This window comes from Lithobates pipiens, unplaced genomic scaffold (assembly GCF_037356315.1).
Source record: "Lithobates pipiens isolate NorthernLeopardFrog02 unplaced genomic scaffold, aLitPip1_a1.2 Scaffold_1, whole genome shotgun sequence".
Taxonomy (NCBI): domain Eukaryota; kingdom Metazoa; phylum Chordata; class Amphibia; order Anura; family Ranidae; genus Lithobates; species Lithobates pipiens.
In genome coordinates, this window is record NW_027507685.1 from 232,036,105 (window position 1) to 232,055,817 (window position 19,713).

General features: G+C 43.4%; 1 pseudogene across 1 annotated transcript in view; it reads right to left on the minus strand.

The window, feature by feature from the left end:
• Positions 1–5,474: 5,474 nt before the first annotated feature.
• The window catches only part of LOC143984469 (major histocompatibility complex class I-related protein 1-like), a 57,329-nt pseudogene continuing 43,090 nt past the window's right edge, over positions 5,475–19,713 (minus strand). The window contains exons 5-6 of the transcript XR_013274874.1: positions 13,131–13,259; positions 5,475–7,008 (exon numbers count right to left, since the gene is read on the minus strand). The product of XR_013274874.1 is annotated as a major histocompatibility complex class I-related protein 1-like (transcript). The remainder of the gene's footprint in view (positions 7,009–13,130; positions 13,260–19,713) is intronic.

Genomic DNA, 19,713 nt, shown 5'->3' on the forward strand with positions numbered 1-19,713 from the left:
TTATGTGATAGACCAACACAAAGTGGCACATGATTGTAAAAAATTTTTGAAAAGCATTTATAATTTTTCTTCACAAATAAATATCTGAAAAGTGTGGTGTGCATTTGTATTTAGCCCCCTTTTCTCTGATACCCCTAACTAAAATCTAGCGGAACCAAGTGCCTTCAGAAGTCACCAAATTCGTAAATAGAGTCCACCTGTGTGTAATTTTATCTCAGTATAAATACAGCTGTTCTGTGAAGCCCGCAGAAGTTTGCTAGAGAACCTTAGTGAACAAACAGCATCATGAAGGCCAATGAACACACCAGACAGGTCAGGGATAAAATTGTGGAGAAGTTTAAAACAGGGTTAGGGCATATAAAAATATTCCAATCTTTGAACATCTCACCGAGCACTGTTCAATCCATCATCTGGAAATGGAAAGCGTATGTCACAACTGCAAACCTACCAAGACATGGCCGTCCATTTATTTACACCATTTATCATTTTCTTTCCACTTCACAATTATGTGCCACTTTGTGTTGGTCTTTCACATAAAATCCCAATAAAATATGTTTACACTTTTGGTTGTAATATGACAAAATGTGGAACATTTCAAGGGGTATGAATACTTTTTCAAGGCACTATAGACTCTCCAATCCCACAAACTAGTTATTCATTTTTAAAATAAAAGATGTTGATATGAATCCTCATATTAATGCTGATTTGACTTTTTCAAGGCACTGTATGTATTCATTAAGATATTGTAACGCACCCCCCCCCAGGAGACGCAAGTGTAAAGTGATCCTCCACCCTGCATAGCCAGGCACACCGCATCTTCACAGCACACTTGAGTCAGAAGGACAGTCCAGTGCTTTGTTTTAAAAAAAATTTTAAGGCGAATAAACGTGGATAGGGATAGGGATATTATGGGATGCCCACTTGATCAAAGCAGTAGAACTCAGTCAACAGTAATGCCGGACTTTCCGACGGGAAATGTTCAATGTGAGCTTTTTGTCGGAAAGTTTTCGCACATTTGATGTTGCAATTTCCGGCCACAAATGTTTGAAAGCAGGTTCTCAAATTTTCTGCCAACTTCACTTGTTGGAAAGTCCGATCGTGTGTACACAAGTCCGTCGCACAAAGGCTCACACATGCTCGGAATCGAGCAGAAGGACCTACACTGGCTATTGAACTTCTTTTTTATTGGCTTGTCATATGTATTGTACTTCGCTGCGTTCCCACGTTCGGAATTTACAACATTTGTGTGACCGTGTGTATGCAAGACAAGTTTGAGCCAACATCCTTAAAAAAAAAAATCCACGGTTTTGTTGGCGAACCTGCACCCTGTACATAGCACATGCCTGGAATAAAGTTTGCCATTTCCCCTTTAAAAATAAATACTTGAGAGTTGCAAGTAAAGCTCTTTCTCTTCTTGAATCGCATCGTGTGTATGGGCCATAGCACATTACTCAGGCCATATCGGTATAGATATCCAGCATGAAATGTAATGTGTTTTCAAAGTAGTCCTTTAATTTTTTTGAGCAGTGTACTCTATATAAAAATGGGGCACTTGGTCATTTGGTCTTTCTTCTGCCATCACTCGGCTGTTTTTACATTCATGCAGTTTTGCTGGATTACCCAGTTCCCATCTGGCGTATGGCAGAATGGCACCGGCGGCAACCTCTCGTCGATCCGGGTGGATGTCATATGACGTTGAGCCAGATCGTGCTGCGGGTGACTGCGCAAGGGCGTTATTTGTCACTGGCTACATCCACGGGACACAGCTAATGATCGATCACTGTACCTGCCACTGTCGGTACTGTGTGACCGCTGTACCCAATCACAGCTGGTCATATGACAGTATACAATAGATGGCTTCCTTTCAAGCCAGCCATTGTATATAATTGTGTTGGAAGCTGTGATTGGCCAGTGTGATCACATGGTACAGACTGGGGCCAATCACAGCTAATCACAACAAAAGAAACTGAATACATTGATTTAATTCAGTAAAATGCTTACATGTAGCAATGTAATGCACAGCTATATGCAAACATAATGTGTAAAAAAAAAAAAAAAAAAAAAAAAAAAATTATATATATATATATAATATTATACTGATCACTTCCCCAAAGTAGTACAATGTTACTATGGTAACATTATATTGCTCTGGTCAAAGTATGTTAAAATTATTTTTTGTACGGTCACCAGTCAGTGTCCCTGATCACCGCCACCACACCTATTATACGATGACGCTGTATTGCACTGGTTACAGTATATAAAAAAAATATATATTTATTTCTTAATTTTTCAAAACCTTATGACAAACAATGACAACTTGCCCTGCCTTTTACTAAATACCTTGGACTGTCTACTTAATCTTAGGTGTAATTTGGGTGCTATTTCTACTGTACTGGCATTTTTGGCCCTCAAGAAATTAGATTGGCCATCAGTACATAGGGATTGATCGACTTTCAGATATACAGTTGTGCTCATAAGTTTATATACCCTGGTAGAATTTATGATTTCTTGGCCATTTTTCAGAGAATATGAATGATAACACAAAAAAAAATTTCTTTCACTCGTGGTTAGTGTTTGGCTGTTTTAAATCATAATGGCAAGAGAAACTACCCAAATCCTCTTGATCAAAAGTTTACATACCCCAGTTCTTAATACCGTGTTTTGCCCCCTTTAACATCAATGACAGCTTGAAGTCTTTTGTGGTATTTGTGGATGAGGCTCTTTATCTTCTCAGATGGTAAAGCTGCCCATTCCTCTTGGCAAAAAGCCTCCAGTTCCTGTAAATTCTTGAAAGAACTGCGCATTTGAAACCTTGAGTGGCTTAATGATATTGAGGCCAGGAGGCTGAGATGACCACTCCAGAACCTTCAATTTATTCTTCTGTAGCCAATGACGGGTCAACTTGTCCTTGTGTTTTGGATCATTGTCATGCTGGAATGTCCGAGTACGTCCCATGCACAGCTTCCTGGCTGATAAATGCAAATGTTCCTCCAGTATTTTTTGATAACGTACTGCATTCATCTAGCCAACAATTTTGACCAAATTTCCTGTGCCTTTGTAGCTCATGCATCCCCAAAACATCAGCGATCCACCTCCGTACCTTTCATCATAGGCCTTGTGGACTCCTCTCCAAATTTAGTGTTTATGGTTGTGGCCAAAAAGCTAAATTTTGGTCTCCACACCCCAAATGACTTTGTGCCAGAAGGTTTGAGGCTTGTCTCTATGCTGTTTGCAAATACCGCAAAGTATCCCACTTACAATCCACCATAGTAATGGTTTTCTTCTGGCGACTCGACCATGCAGCCCATCTTTCCTCAAGTTCCTCCTTATTGCACATCTTGAAACAGCCACACCACATGATTTCAGAGAGTCCAGTATTTCACCTGAAGTTATTTGTGGGTTTTTCTTTGCCTCCCAAACAATTTTCCTGGCAGTTGTGGCTGAAATTTTGATTTGGGTTATTTTCACCAAAGAAATGTAGCAGAATACATTCTGGCCTAATATTATGTAGAACAATTATTCATTTGCAAAATTTTATAGCAGAAAACAAAGAACAATCGTTTTTTCCCAACATTTTTGTTATTTTTTTGTTTAGTTAGCAAAAAAGAAAAACCCAGTGCTGATTAAATACCACCAAAAGAAATGTATTATTAAAATGCAAAAAATGTGCAGTGTTGCATGACATCGCAATTTTCAAAGTGCAACAGTGCTGAAAATTGGCCTGGACGGGAAGGGGGTAAAAGTGCCCAGTTTTGAAGTATGTATTTTTTATAAGTAGACTCCTATTGGTCAGTAGTTATCAATCAGAAGGAACATTGAACCGGGTAGTTGAAGATATTATTATGGTAATAGCTGAAAAACTAAAGAATTATTGCATTTCCTTATCTAAAAAAAACCTTTATGTGGTGCTATATGCTGATGTTTATGGGTAAGATCTCTAAGGAAATAAAATAGACTGAGGCAGATAAACTAACTTTATTAAAAGTCATGGCATTAACTATCAAAATAAATACATATAAACCCTGCAGTACAATAATAATGGTAAAGCCCAGCTGTAATTAAAAAAATAAATATCCCAGCAGTTGTTAACCACTTCAATACCGGGCACTTTTACCCCCTTCCTGCCCAGGCCAATTTTCAGTTTTCAGCGCTTTCGCAATTTAAATGACAATTGTGTGGTCATGTGACACTGTACCCAAATTAATTTTTTCATTTTGTTTCCCCCACATATAGAGCTTTCTTTTGGGGGTATTTGATCACCACTGGCTTGTTTATTTTTTGCGCTACAAATAAAAAAATGCTGAAATTGTGAAATAAAAAACGTTTTAGTTTCTGTTATAAAATTTAGAATATAAGTATGTTTTATCCAGCACAGATGAGGTGGCACTAATATGCAGCACTGAGAGGCAGCACTGATGGGCATCACTGATGGGCAGCAATGATGGGCAATAATTGGCAGTGGTGGCAGCACTGATAAATGGCACTAGTATGCTGCACTGATGAGTCAATGACAGGCATTACAGATGGGCACTGACTGTTATTACTAATGGGAACTGATTGGCATCCTTTATAGGCACTGATTGCCATATGATGTTGGTACAGGTGGGCACAGGTTGGCATACAGGTGGGCATCACTGGTGCGTCACTGGCGGGCACTGGTGGTCATTGCTACTGGGCCATGGCCAATCACAGCTGATTACATGGTAAAGAGCTTATGTTAGAGGCTCTTTACCTAGATCAAAGAGCTGGTGTGTCGGATAGACATACCACAGCACCGATCGCCATGCTGTGCACCCCGTGGAGGCGCACAAGTGGCTTATCCTGCTGGACATCATATGACACCCAGTCAGGATAACGCAACCACTTTCTGGCCATCATCCTGCTATATGGCAGGCGGGAAGTGGTTAAAAAAAAAAACTGCCACTTGGCCTGCAATATTAGTAATTGTCATGTGTCACCACTTTTTACCGCTAACATGTGACCCTTTTCTTGCCAGGCTTAGACATCAGCTATTTCTTAGATCCCAGCCTAGGCAGCTTAGATCACATTGGGCTACCAATCACTACAACATTGCCTTGTTTTGCACTAAGGCCGGCCATAGACAGAGAAAATTTCTTTCCTGCAACCTTGCTTGATTCCCCCATCAACACAGACAATGTTGACAGGAGAATCCCTCCCGCAGAGCTATTATGCTTTTCTTGAGGGGGGCGGGGGAAGGAGTCTACATCAGGAGAACACAGTGAATATTGTTAGCAGCTATAACAGCTGCTAGCAATATTCGTATGTAAAATTTGACAGTACAATCAACTTGGGTACATTCAGCTTGCCTATACATGGTTGGAATCTGGGCTGGTTCCTGCTGAACCAGCTGAGATTTGAACCGTCTATGGCTGGCATAAGTCTCTGTGTGGAAGCAGCTATATTGGTAGAGTATGTACATTTGAGAGAAATTATGGACTTTACAGGCACCAGTATTAAAATTAAACTTTTTATTAGTAACATACATACACTTGCATACATTTTATAAAAATACATAAAATAGTAGACTCATATAAACGGTAACTAGACATGGGCGCCGTCAATAAATTTGTTTCATTCTGTTCTGTTATGGTTCGCATTAAAACTAATTTGTACTTCGTATTTCGTGTCCAAAATTCAATTTCAATTCGTACGAAATACGAATTGTCGTTAGGTTCGTTAACTTGTACGAACGTTCGTTACGATGAATTTAAAGGCAAAAATATACCTCAATATGACAGTTAATGCTGATGGAAGTTTGGTTTTTATCCGAAATACGAAATTCCGTTGAAGAATTTCCTATCCGAAATATGAATTTTCGTTAGATGAGGGGCTCCCACCTTCCCTGTGCTGTGCTGACTTCCTCCTTCGGATTCGTAAACAAAAGTTCGTATTTCGTACAAAATTCGGACACATAGTAATTCATATTTCGGATCCTCCCGAACGTACGAATTTAGGGAAATTCTCAAATTCATACGAAACTAATTGCACATGTCTAACGGTAAGTAGCACATCCAACTCTGGCCGCTGGACCAGAGTCAGTGAGAGTATGGCAAACCCTGGTATATTCCCTCAACAGAGCTGGAGCAAGATAACGTTAATGATGAAAGTTCAACATGTTTTGCGTTATCACGCTTCTTCAGGAGCTTATTATATTTTTTCCAAGGCAAATATATTAAAGCGACAATGGCCCAGGGGTTATAGCCTCAATTTAGGCAGTAACATGGGGACATAGAGAGAAACTGAGTAGGCTTGTAACAGACTCACAAGCTTAGGATACCATCTCAAATGAAAGTAAGCGAGTACTAAATGGCCAAGTACAATGAGATTAATGAGGTAGAATGGCCTTAAGTGGCTAGCTATGTTTGTGGGCTATAGTAATCAATAGCTATTTTAAGGTCCCCAGGCATAGTATCTTACAATCTAATTAGGTGAAGTTCTCTCAAGGTAACAGTCCCATAAAATCATCAGAACACTGAACCCGGCCAGATAGTAAAATCACACTTGTGGAGATGTCTGACTATATTGGTAGAGGCTTTGCTTCCTCATGTCAGAGCCTCCAGCAATGAGAATTGTGAGCACCTTTGTAGCTGAATCACCAAATCTCACTTCAAATCTCCTGAGGGGCAGCAGATCATACACTGCAGATCTGCAACTATGAGGTTGTAGGCACAAAAGTTTTTGATTGACTCCTTGGGCACAATTTATAAATGCCCCCATATCATAGCAAACCTTTACTTTTTGAGTTCAGGTCTTTAATACAGCATTGGTCCTCCAGCATTGGTCATCCCAGCTGCATTAGAAAAGGGACTCTGCAGATTTATTGTCTGTATTACAGATGGATATGAGAAAGACCTCCTGATTATATAGACTAAAATAGTAGTCTTAAAACTGATGGATATTGGGAATCTTTGAGTGGAATTTTATTTGCCTCCTATGTTTCTGAATCAGCAAGGGCGAGTGTATCCATCCCAACAATCATTCTGTGTTCTGTAAAGAAAAGGAAACATTTTATCTTTGTTAGAGATATTACAGTTAAAGTCTCCTTCAAAGCAGATGTACAAAGTGTCAATACAATTCTGTTCATAATAGGTAAATATGAGTCTACCCGAAGCTCTTCACCAGCCAAAATTCCTGAAAAATAAGCAAAAGGCTGCAAAGGTGATTGCAATAATGTTTGTTACCTTGGGATTCGGTTAAAGTCGATCTAAATACCATCACTAACCAAAAGAGATCACAGGTAATTTACGTCATGCACAGACAAAAGCAGGGGCGGCCCATCCATTAGGGGCATCCGGGTGCCGCCCCCTCTCTCCAGGACACCCCCCTATATGCAATGAATAGATTCAGGCAGAGCACAAATCTATCCATGGCTACCGTAGCCGCCCCCTATTCATGTGTCTTTTTCAGGACGCCGGGCACATGAATTGCAGCGGCCAGGTTTTTTTTTTAAGCACTTGATTAGAGCCATAAGCTCTAATAGGATTCAAAATAGGGTGGACTCGGGTCACAGAGAGTGCGCTCTGATCCCACCCAGGTGTGTTAAACAGCAAATGATTATTCGCTTTTGCAACACTGATCCTCCTCCTGGCCAATCAGGAAGCGGGTCTGATTCCCGCCACCCGATTGGCTGAAAAGACAGGTGATCCTTTTGGACACCTAGAAGGAGGGGAGGAGCCGCACTGCAGAAGCAAGGAGAATGCCCGAAACCCAACTGCTCCTCGGATGAGGTAAGTGCCAGTGGACAAGTGATTTTTCTCCAGGAAACCCAATTTAATAGATTTGTTACCACAACACTTCATATTCCTGATATGAGCCTGCTGTACCATGTACTTGTATGATAAAGTATCCTGTTCTCTTTGTATTGCTTCCTCTGTGTGAAATCCCTAGTGTTCCTGCCAGTCCTCTGCTTTCCTATTAAAAAATTACCATACTAAGCAGGAGAACACACCATGGTCAGTCCTCTAGCTATGCTGGGAACTCAGTATGCTCTCCTCCAATAATCCAATCCAATAATCAGACTTGTCCTGACATGCCCCCCCTGCACAGCCATTCACTGGGATGCTCAATGTGCTGCTGCTTCTTCTCCCCCCCATCTCTTATGCAGTTGAGAACATAGGGAATGTAATCACTTATAAAAAAAAGGGTATTAATAATGTTTTTTTTATATCTATACAAAAATGTTTTGCATTTAATTTCTATTTTAAACGTAATGGGTTGTTTTACAAGGTGATTGTTTACAATCACTTTAAGGCCTCTGCTCCTAGTATATCTACTAGATACTATTTCATTTAGCATATGAGCTATAACCCTCCCAACAAATCTAGAGGGGATGGCAATAGGTCAACACTCCTCTCTCCCAGTCTCCGATGTACAGGATCTTAACGATGAGAGTAGAATCCTTATACTTAAATGCAAAATATACAACCAACAATTTACTTTATCCAATGTGTATGTACCCAACCATGGCTAGGCATCTATGTTTGTTTATTTGCTACACAAAATCATGCCGGCCATACATGGTTCGAATTTCGAAAGAATTTTTCGAAAATTGTATCTAAGAATTTTCGTATGAATTTCGCACCATTAGTGTGCTGCAGCAACAGCCGATTTTCGTAAGGAAATCAAATTTGAGGAATCGGACATGTTGGAATTTTTTTGAAAAACGGACGATTTTATAATCGATGACGGAGAGAAAAGAAGATTCCCGGCCAAGAAAATTATTTTCTGTAGCAACATGTGGTGAAATTGAAGGCTTGGTCGGCCGAATTTCGAAAATCAATGGTGGCACCATCGGATAACAAAAAAAACGAATTTTCTGATTTTGAAAAGAAAATTTGTTGGAAATTCGACCGTGTATACCCTGCATCAGTGCTTTTTAGGAAGAGGTGACTGTTCTTGGTGTTGACCCAAACTTGACCTTAGATCCCTTTTTGGAGACCCAGTCCAGTAAACCCCACATCTCAATGTCCCACTTCAGTTGTCTTAAATGCCGATTTCATAACCTTCAACTCACTGACCTCTGGTATATAATTCACCCTGCGGCCAAAGATTTCACATTTTACTCAGAAACACATGCTACTTATCGCAGAATGGACTATTTCCTGGTTTCTCTTTGTGTCCTTGGATGGATGTCCTTGGATGGCTTCTACTGGTAGCCAACTGTGATTAACTGGCTCTTGCTCCCTACTACAGCTCCGACTTTACAAGTAGTCCCTCTGCATTGCACTCTGTTTGATGCTCTGGAATGGTGCATCAGCAAGCCCAGACTGCGATCTACCAGCAGGGATGGCGCAAGCATAAGGCAGCCACCTGAGGGTGCCAAACCATAGGGGGCAATAAAACCAGAGACCCTTCAAGATGTGCTTATGCCGGCACCAGCCTTGCTCACACGGACCTCTACCTAGCTGAGAGCAGGTCAAGCATTTCTCTCCCTGCAGAGCCCCCCGCTATGAAGATTGATTTTCTCCCATCTGGGTGATAGCAGAAGCTCCTAGCAGTCTGGCGGGGAGACAATTGCTGAGATGGAAGCTTGGGAGGGGCCAGCGGACACATGATGGGGAATGGAGCTGAGAGATCCTGCAGCCTCAGTGGAATAAGGATGAGCTCCGACGTGTTTGCACACTCCACGTGCAGAGCCGACAGGAAGTTGGCGCATCGCTGCACTAATCACAGGCTGTGAGACATTGCCCCGATGTGAGGCTGCAGAGATCGGACAATGTCTCACTGCCTGTGATTAGCGCAGCACTGCGCCGACTTCCTGGCGGGCTCTGCACGTGGAGTGTGCAAACATGCCGGAGCTCATCCCTACAGTGGATGGTAATGAAGCGCACTACTCCCTTGGGAGCGGCTAGTTAGTTCATTACAGTACATGCTGGTTTAACCCCCGCTTCTATCACCCCGCTCTAGTAATGCACAGACAATGTTCAACAGTTCAAATATCAACTTTTATTCCTGATTCAGCAGTTGGGTTACTTGAATGGTGCAAGAAGATATAAGTTGCCTCTTGACTAAGCTGCATGAGTAGTAGACACTTTCCCTTAATGAACTGGCCTTCCAGCAAAGTTCTGTGGCTTTCCAGCTCAGGAGTCTCTAATGATCAGGGCTGGAAGTCCTGGAGGTGTAAAGTGGAAGTAAACTCCCCTATCGTTTTCAGCCACGGAAGCTGCCATCTTTGCCTCTGTTTAATCTTCAACTGCAATGGTGCTGCACATGTGATTTGTTATGACACCAGCCATTGGATGGTTTGATAGTTTGGCTGAGAGCACAGCCAATGTGCAGTTAGCATTCCCGCCATGCCTTTTTTTTTTAACTGTTTAAATCGATGGGTTTACTTCCACTTTAAGGTCACATTTTGCTGCCTTTCTGGATTAACGCTGGTCCCATCGCCACCCCAAGGGAACATGTGACCCCAGTGTATATGTATGGACCCCGCCCCTGCCCAAAGAAATTAACGATTGGACAAGGGCCATACACACTGCCTGTTCTTCAGGCCCTGACCCGCCTCCTTTCCAGATACTTAGAGACTTGGAGAAGTAAGGGGGGAGGGGTTTCCAGGGTGATGAACAGATGGTCACACCCCCCTCTAACCTACAACTCCACCTTATCCCAAACCAAACCTCCAGGCCTGTACAAAAGAACAGTAAGGCACTGGCAATTTAACCAGACTCTACCTAATGGCCCCTACCTAAAAGTGGTGGGTGCTACAGTAAGGCAAAGTGCTTTACTAACCACCTGTGTGACAGTCTTATTATACAGCCTCAGTGCTGTAAATGTCAGGGGGCAGAGTAGGTGAGATGCACACATAAACATAGATGGGGACGGAGAAGGGCACATAGATGGGGACAGAAGAGGACATTGAGCAGTCTGAGAAGGGTACACGGGGAACAGAGCAAAGGAGATGGCAGCAAAACAGAACACTTGTTGAGAGGTGGACAGGGCAATGGAGATGGGAACAGAGCAGGGACATGGGGGGTGGGACAGTTAGAACAGGAAACATGCGGACAGTCATAGTCTTGTTAAAACCCAGATGGATAGTTGTAGACCATTTGTTAAAATTAAAAAAAAAGCATTTTTCTCCTATTTTTACATCCCCGGTCATACCGGTGCAATTTGTCATGCGATTTGGAACTGTCAAATGGCATGACAAATTGCACCCTATTATTGGCAATGGAACATTTCAAATCTGTGCGACTTTGTGGTGCCGCACCGATTTTTGAAAAAAAATTCCTGCATTATTTTTTGTGATTTCAAGTGTGACTTGCATAGACATCGATGCATGAAGTGGCACAGATGTCAAGTTGGACCTGAAAACGCAATGACCTGCTACTTTGAAATTGTATTACTTTCAAAGAAGTGTCAATGTGAACCAGGGCTAAATGTCTATAGACAGGAGAAGAGCGTCCGTATATGTTGCGGCTTTTCCCAGGCTATTTTCTGCACATGTTCCAGAGTGTGGCTGATTATTAGATAGCTGAGCTCAGCATGACCCAGGTACAGCAGAATGGGTATTGGCAGCCACCTTAGGGCACCAGAGAGGATAGACCCCAAATGGCTCATAAAGAGTACCTGTCACCAATATGCTATCACATAGGGGGCTACTGGTTCCCTATGTAATAGCAATAAAGTCATGTAAAAAAAATAAAAGGTTTTAAACATTTTAGGGTCCTTTCACATGGGCTTTCTGCCCATCGGACTCCGTTTTGCTCTGGGGTAATCTTCAGGCCTAAATTGATTTTTAAAGTGGGAGTAAACTCCCATGCATAATTTGTACCTACAGGTAAGCCTATAATAAGACTTACCTATAGGTACTGTAAATATCTCCTAAATGTGCACTGCTTAGGAGATATTTACTGACATGCAGCTGGTGAGGTCACCGCCAAACGCACTCTGAAGGAATGGCCACAAACCCGGAAGGAAGACTAGGTGAAGATGGAAGCACTGGCAGCAGTGACGGCATGCTGCTGGAGGACATCGATCTAAGGTAAAATTCACATGTGCTAGTATGTCTGCAATGCATACTAGCTCATTCTGGCTTTACCTTGCAGGTTGCAAAAAAAACAAAAACAAAAAAAACAGCAGATTACCACTGTTTTAAAACATGTAAACGTTTAAATTTATAGCTCAGAGATTTAAGTGCTTAAAATACCAGTCTTCCATTCCCCAACACTGTACCCTCTCTCCTACTGGGCGCAGCGTGGAAGTTTTAGCTTGTCTCACCTGTCACCTGCCTGTAGCCAGTGAAGAGGCAGCAGGAAATGCATAACCCCCTTCTTCATTACACACTGCTATTCTGGAAGGGAGGGAGCTCATGTGAGACAGTGTGGGCGGGGGGGGCGGAAAAATGCCCCTTCGCCTGAGTGGAAAAAAAATCCTTGCACCAGCCCTATCTACAAGTCACCTGTCTGCAATCTACAGGTTGCTGACCGCCCATATAGAGGGATCAGAACTGCCTTCCTCCTGCTGGTGATCCCTCTATTGCTGCATCCTAGAATTCTGTTTGCTCATTCTCTGAAAAGGCTCCTAACAATTCCTGGTGAAGTGGTGAACAGCACTTGCTCCAAGGCTGGATTCACACCTATGCAGTTTTAGTGCTTGTTGCATTTTGCAGATTTGCACTACAGTCCATCTACCATGGTTTCCTATGGAACGTGATCTGCAGTGCAAATCTGAAAAATGCAAAAAGCACTAAAAATGCATAGGTGTGAATCCAGCCTGAAGTGCCAGCAAGCATATTCTCATGAAACAGCTCAATATATAGCAATTTATAAACAACGAGGGTTGGAACGCTGAATTAAAATATATTTAAGTTATAAAAAAATTAACAAATTGGCCACACTTTCAGGATGTCAAGCCCTTTGTCGGGCCAAATAACAGATCGGTTACATCCCAAAGTTTTTGCCAGTTTGGTAATTATTTTGGCATGCAAACATTTAAAATAGTGATTATATATATATATATATATATATATATATATATATATATATATATATATATAATCACTGTTACATCACAATACCTGGCCCTTTCTGTTATGGGGAAGCATGTAACCTACCCCATGACATGACAGAAGCCAATCTCTAGGTCTATGTACTACACAGAATTTCACTCACCTGAGAATTTATTCCAAATAATGAGCCCAAGCAGCAGAGCAATAAAAACAAAAACAGCAAGAAGCCCAACAATGAGGCCAATATTAGGATAGTTGTCACCATGAGAGTTTTGATCCTGTGCTTTGTAGCCTAAGAAAAAGCAAATGCAACAAAAACATGACATATGCATTGCAATGAGTACCTAAGAGGGTTTTGCATTTTTCAGAAAAAATTTAAAAATATAGTTAAACATTCTTCAGTTTATGGATTGAAATAAAAAGAAAAGAGGGACATTCTTCAGAGCTGACACAACAGAGGTGTCACAAAGAGCAAGCATTCTTAAAATGGAATGTGCTTCCACTGAATCAGTCTCAGTAAAAATTTGATTTTTTTCTTCATACTTACCTGTAAAATCCATTTCTTTGAATACAGCACGGGACACAGAGTAGCCATATACATTACTACATGGGTTAGAGCTAGGTGATTTTCTCCAAAAAAGAATCTGTGATTTAAAAAAAAAAAAAAAAAAAAACACTCGATTCATTGAGTTTTTTTTTTTTTGATGGACACAACACCGGTCCCGCGGAGCTGCGGGCAGGAGTTTTTAGGCAATGGCCTCACCTAAAAACTCCTGCCCGCAGCTCCTCAGGACCGGTGCGGTGTCAGCTCCGGTCCTGGTGAAAAAAAAAAAAATAGATTTGCTGAAAATTTGAATCGATTTGACCTTTCAACTCGATTCAAGATTTAAATAGATTTTTTCCCCAGCCCTAACATGGGTTATGCGCCACCTATAGGTGAATGGACACTTTTAGAATAACCAAAAACAGGAATCGATCCCCTATATAACACCTCACATACAGGAAGTACACCAGTTTTGTAGCAAACGATGAACTCTCAAAAAGAGAGGGTAGGGGCCTCTGTGTCCCGTGATGTACTCAAAGAAATGGATTTTACAGGTAAATATGAAGAAAAAAATCTAATTTTCTTTCTCGTACATCACGAGACACAGAGCAGCCATATACATTACTGCCTGGGACATCCCAGAGCAATAGCCTCGAGGGGAGGGAGACGCACTGTATGAAAACGCCATCAAATTTATACAGCAGCCTGCAAGACACTATGGCCAAAAGCAGAGTCTTCTGCTGCCTTACCATCCACCAGATAAAATCTTGTGAATGTATGTACCGAAGACCAAGTAGCAGCCTTGCAAATCTGCGCCACGGACTCCTGATGGTGAAAAGCCCAGGAGGTTCCACTGGTAGAATGAGCTCTAACTCCAAAGGGAGGAGCTTTACCTTTCAAGCCATAGGCCAGAGTGAGTAACCGGCAAATCCAAAGTGAAATGGACGCCTTGGAAGCCTTTTGACCCTTCTTGGGCCTTCTGGCAAAAAACTCATCGGAACATCTGATGCCTGCAGACCTTTCCAGGTAGACTCTGACTGCCTGCACCACATCCAAAAAGGTGCAATTGCTTCTCTTCTGGCGAGCCAGGCTGAGAGAAAAAAGAAGGGAGAACAATGTCCTGAGTTAAATGAAATTCAGAAACTACCTTAGGCAAAAATTGCGTTTTTGTAATTGTCCCTAGAAAGTCCATAGCCCCTTTCTCCTTTTTTCTCTTGGCTAAGATAGTCCACTTTACAGTTCTTTACCCCTGGAATGTGGTTGGCAGACAGCACTGGCACATGCCTTTCTGCCCAGGATAACACATGGCTGACCTCCTTGTGGGCCAAACGACTCTTGGTGCCACCCTGATGGTTACCATAGGCCACAGCCGTGGCATTGTCAGTTTGCACCCTTATTGGGTGACCCTGTAACATTGATGTTCAATAATTCAGCGTGAGGCGTATTGCCCACAGCTCTAGCACATTGATGGGCAATCCCTGCTCTTTCAGAGTCCATTTCCCCTGGACTGTGGAACCTTCCATGACTGCGCCCCAGCCAGAAAGACTGGCATCTGTGGTCACTACCTTCTACGACAGTAGGAAGGTAGAAAAGACCCACCCTGTAACAGATTCTGGTCTACTAACCACTAGGCAAGACTTCCTTGAGCCTTGAGGGTTATGATCATGCAGGAATCCAAAGCCTGCATCTTCCTGCTCCATGCAAACAGAATGCCCTGGAATGGAACTGGGCATACGGAATTGCCTTGAATGAGGAAACCGTTCTTCCCAGAAGACTCATACAGAGTTGGACAGATGGGTGTCTCTTTTGGCTTACCTGCTAAACCTGATTCTTTAGGGCCTTGACCCTTCTTGGAGGCAAGAACACTCTTGCCTGGACTGTGTCCATAATAAGGCCTAAGTATTCCAGACTTTGAAATGGTTTTAGGGCAGATTTCTCAGAATTTATGATCCATCCGAGATGTTCCAGGAATTGGATCATAAAGGTCACGTTTCCTATCAAAACTTGCAGTGATTGATCCCTGAGTAGGAAATCATCTAAGTAACCTGCAATCAATATCTTAGAACCCAGTACGGGTGCTAGGATCTTTGTGAAGACACGGGGTGCGGTTGCGAGCTCAAAGGGCAGAGCCACAAACTGAAATTGTTGTTCATCTATGACAAAGCACAAAAGCCTTTGATGAGGTTGAAAAATTGGCATGTGCAGGTATGCATCTCTGTGGTCTATGGATGCCAAAAAATCTCCTCCTTGGAGAGAGGTCACAACAGATTGGACTGATTCCATTCGAAAGGGCCGCACTGAGGGATAATGGTTCAGTGCTCTTAGATCCAGAATTGGTCCTATGTCACCATTTGGCTTTGGAACCGTGAACAGATTCAAATAAAACCCTGTTCCCCTTTTGGGAACTGGGACCTCCATGATTACCCCCTACTGCCTTAAATGGTCTAGTGCTTGGAGTAATAAGCCCTTCCTTGAAAGGTTCATGGGAACGCTGGACTTTGCAAATCTTTGAGGAGGGTAACAGTGTAATTCCAGCCTGTACCCCTGAGACACTGTGGAGATGACCCACCTGTCCTGAATTGGCGTTTCCTACAATCCCGCAAACTGCAGCAACCTCCCCCCCCACCCGCAGGAGTGGGGGCATCCCTTCACAAGGAAGGTTTGATACCAGTATTAGCGGACCTATGGACCCACAGCCTCTTTTGGCCCTGGCCCTGCTGTTTACCTTTGGCAGCAGATCCCTGGTGCTGTCGGAACTGCCTAGGGCCTGAAAAACCTGAGGAATTATCGCGTGGCACCTTTAAAAGAGGGAACTCTTTCCTCCAAATATCTTTTGGATGTACTTATCAAAATCACCCCCAATTGAACATTCTCTATGAAAAGCAAAACCCAGCTAGCATCCTCTTACAAGGGAGCTCTGCTGACCAGCTTTTTAGCCATACAATTCTGTGCACAAACAAAAGAGCCATGTGGGAGATCTGCTGCATGGAGTCTTTAAGGGCATCTATAGCAAAGCAAAGAGCCTAAGGCAGATATGCTCCATCGTGAACAGAATCCTCCGGTCTATTGGGCCGTCTAGCCTGATCCTTCAAGGCTTGACAGACCCCAATTGCTGCTACTGTGGGTTGAATAGCAGAACCTGCCAGGGAGAAGGATGCCTTTAGCAAGGCTTCCAGCTTCTTATCCGCAGGATCCTTAAAGACCTGTGAATTATCCGCTGGACAAGATAAGGTCTTGCTCAGGGAGGAAACCATTGCATCCACAACCGGTACGCTCCAATTCTTGGTAAAGCTTTCCTCCATAGGATATAACAGAGCAATTGGTGCCCCCAGTCAGAATATATCACCTGCTTCAAGAGTGGGTGAAAGGGAAACACTTGTGTACCCTGCTGTGGTTTCAAAGAACTCAGGGAGCAGTGGTGCCCCCCCCGTCCTGTAGTCACCAAAAAAAAATGTAGCGCTAACCCCCGAAGGAGCTTCTGGTTTAATTGGGCTTACCGTTACCTTCTTTTCCTCAATTCACATCTAGGAGTGTCCCGTGGTAGATGGCCCAGTAACTTGAGAGACTGCCGACAGAATCCGCATATAGACCCCTTTCACACCACACCGCTGATAGCGTGGGCGGTAAAACGCCGCTATTTTTAGCAGCGTTTTACTGCCGGATTTGCAGCGGATTTGCAGCGCATTTTGGCCGCTAGCAGGGCGCTTTTACCCCCCGCTAGCGGCCGCGACAGAGTTAAAACCGCTGGCAATATGCCGCAATAGCGCGGATTACAGCGCTGCCCCATTGATTTCAATGGGGAGGAGCGGTAAACACACCGCTCCAAAGAAGCTGCTGGCAGGACTTTTTTCTAACGTCCTGCCAGCGCACCGCTGTAGTGTGAAAGCCCTCGGGGCTTTCACACTACAAACAATGGTGCAGCTTCTTTAGGGCATTTTGCAGGCGCTATTTCTAACGCTACAGCGCCTGCAAAACGCCCTGGTGTGAAAGGGGTCAAAGGGATTTTATTTGCAAACATAGACAATGACGTAGACAATAAATTGGGATCAGAGGGTTAGGAAGAAAGTTCAGGTACTCTTATTGTCAAAGTCAAAAATTGAAGGACTTGCTTACTTTGACTGCATCCAGAGAATAGCCATTCACAACTGGATGTTCACTCAGGTTGGATAGTCCCTCTCTCACAAGGTCTAGCAGCCAACAAGGTGCTTAACTTAGGAAAAAGTCTCTGCCACAGACATTGTTGTAGAACATACAAGGATAAGTCTCTGCTACAGCCGTTGTAGAACATGTAGGAAAACTAAACTTGTAGAACACATTTGTGTGATACCTGGATCTTTCAGCCAGCTTGGGGATATCCAAGAGACCGGATTCACTTTGATACTTCAGCCCTTCCAGGCTCTTGCTAAGAAGCCAACCCTTACGTGGTCTTCTTCTAAAGAGTCCTCCCCTGGAATGCTATGAAGCTAATGGGTCTCTCCCAAACCAGAGACGGCACCCAAACACCTCAGAATCCTCCTTTTAGTTTCCTTGCCTCAGGCTAGCCAGCCCTGAGACAACAAGTCAGGTGGGTCCGCACCCCAGGCCATAGCCTTCCTCGGGGCTGGTCAGGAGGACCAAAACCATGAAGTCAGCACATCCTTCTGGACCGGAACCCCGAACCATGTGACATCTTAAGTACCCTCTCCCAGAAAGCAAAGCAGGAGCGCCACTCCCACTGGGCGGGCTCCGAGAGAGTAATCTTAAAGCACCCAACCAGACTGTAGTTCCATGCCTGCCATAAGAGACAATGCCCCCTGTGGGCCAGGCTGAACATCCCATAGTCCAGTCAGGCTGATGCTGAGGTCCAAATTTAGACAATTTCACCCAAACCAAACTGCAGTTCAAGTGTAACCTTAAATTTATAAAAAAAAAATAGCGCATGCTCTTCAGGAGACGGCGCTACAAAAAATTTAATTTTGTTTTTTAAAACAGCCCCTTTTAAGGAAAAAAAATTCCAAAGAAATGTCCTTTAACTAAGTGCACTGTGTCTGGGCGCCAGACATAGTGCACTATGGGAAGCGCCACGTCAATGCAATCACGAGATTGCAGACGTGGCGCTTCATTTGCAGGCTTTTAACCCACCTTGCGGCGCAATCGAAAGCGCTGATTGGCTTCTGCCCGTAGAATCACTACGGGCGGGAGCATTGTGGTTTAAATTTTTGAGGTTACTTCCGGGTTTCGTGTAATATATGAAAACCAGAAGTGACATCGACAGCTCCGTTCTTTGCATGGAGCAGAGCTGAAAGCAGTACTCGGGGGGGGGGGGGGGCACTCTGCCGCACTCTGCTCACTGCTTCTAGATACAGGAAACAAACAGTCATGTAAAGTGTGCCTGAGTGAGCACTCACTGACTGGTATAGCAGCTCTGCCCATTCCTCCAAGCAGATTCATGTCCCCATGTCAGGAGAGCCATTACTGGAGGCACTGTGAGTCCAGACTGAGAACACTGATCAGGGAGAGGGAATTGACTGAAACTAAGAGCACGTGAGTAATACTCCCACCTCCGTCCCCTCATCCCCCCACCCCACCACCATCCCTCTGTCCCTGATCCCACCTCACCACCATCCCTCTGTCCCTGATCCCACCATCCCTCTGTCCCTGATCCCATCCCACCCACCATCCCTCTGTCCCTGATCCCACCACCATCCCTCTGTCCCTGATGGGCTGTGAGACAGATTGATGTGTCATTAGAGTCCTGTGAATAATGTAGAGCCTGGTATATGATGTGCAGAGTCCTGTGTATAATGTACAGCCTGGAATATGATGTGCAGAGTCCTGTGTATAATGTACAGCCTGGTATATGATGTACAGAGTCCTGTGTATAATGTACAGCCTGGTATATGATGTACAGAGCCCTGTGTATAATGTACAGCCTGGAATATGATGTGCACAGTCCTGTGTATAATGTACAGCCTGGTATATGATGCACAGAGCCCCTTGTATAATGTACAGCCTGGAATATGATGTGCACAGTCCTGTGTATAATGTACAGCCTGGTATATGATGTACACAGTCCTGTGTATAATGTACAGCCTGGTATATGATGCACAGAGCCCCTTGTATAATGTACAGCCTGGAATATGATGTGCACAGTCCTGTGTATAATGTACAGCCTGGTATATGATGTACACAGTCCTGTGTATAATGTACAGCCTGGTATATG